We start from the raw sequence: 1404 nt of genomic DNA, 5'->3' as shown, positions 1-1404 counted from the left end.
GTATACAGACAGAGCGATGGCTCGCGTCTGTAATTTCAATACTTGGGAGCTTACAGTCACATGACTGTAAGTGCAAGGTCACCTGACACCCATCTCACACAAAGACATAAAGTATAATAGCACTATAAAATCTGAATAAAAGAACTATGATGAATTACTTTAAAATAAATGAACATTAATTATTTTGGTATTACATTAAATATTTAATAATTTTATTTAAATTACAAAAACCACAAACATTTATTCAATTGCTTCAAAAAGAAGTCTAATTGCTTCAGATACTGATACCCATTGCCTCAGGTCCCACACTTCTCCATTTCAGGGCTGCCATGGAGGTACATTTCTGAGTACAGATATAATGCACAAGATTGTGACTTCAATTAACTATAAAAGCCACCTCTAAAAGTCAAAGCTTTCTCTACTGACGTCACAGCTTGCTCTGTGTATGCGCAGCTCCTCAGAGGGTCACCAACAGGAGACAAGCTCTGTGAACTCCGTTAATGCTAGAATGTACATTTATGAAAAGCCTTTCTCTATGAAACATGTCCCATTTAAGAAAGACTAAACCTAAGATAACTTAAAACTGCAAAGGTTTTTATTTTGTAATCAAGTCAATTAACTTTCATGTCTGGTGTTTAGGTGATTCTTTTAACTTCCCCCACATTATCAAAAAAATCTTATTAATTCATTTGACCATAACCATAAAAAACTGTTTATTAAAATAGTTCATGATTCCAGGAGGCATTTGAGCTCTTGAATAAAAAGACTTAACTTTTATAAGTCTAACTGTAGTAACTCTGATTAAAAATTTGAATAATTCTTTTACAGCTAAAAACAATTACAATTTTTAACTCGGTAAAATTCTGTTTAGAAAGCCAAAAGCTGTGATGGTTCTAAAAGCTCCCAAATGTACTTTACTGATACTGAATCAGAATTCTAGTCTCTGCAAGGATGCCACACAAGCGCCTCTTGAAACTGTCGTTGTGCGTCATGGTTATCAGCCAAGTTAGAAACTTTGTTTTTAGCGTTGGCTCTTTTCTTTCGTCTTTTCTACCTAAAAATTACTGTCTTCGGGTAACGAATGCTTTTGAAGTATTTAAGAGATAAAATGAACATCGCTGGCTGTTCTCCCCGGTGAGCTAGCTCTAGAGCAAATGCTGACACAGCCCACGGGGAGAGCTAGCTCTAGAGCAAATGCTGATACAGCCCACGGGGAGAGCTAGCTCTAGAGCAAATACAGATGCAGCCAATGTTCTCCCTGGAGCTAGCTCTAGAGCAAATACTGACGCAGCCCATGCTCTTCCTGGACAGCTAGCTCTAGAGCAAATGCTGATGCAGCCCATGCTCTCCCTGGAGAGCTAGCTCTAGAGCAAATGCTGATGCAGCCCATGCTCTCCCTGGAGA

The sequence above is a fragment of the Microtus ochrogaster genome, unplaced genomic scaffold (assembly GCF_000317375.1).
Source record: "Microtus ochrogaster isolate Prairie Vole_2 unplaced genomic scaffold, MicOch1.0 UNK7, whole genome shotgun sequence".
Lineage (NCBI taxonomy): Eukaryota > Metazoa > Chordata > Mammalia > Rodentia > Cricetidae > Microtus > Microtus ochrogaster.
Note: the sequence above shows the minus strand (reverse complement) of the source record.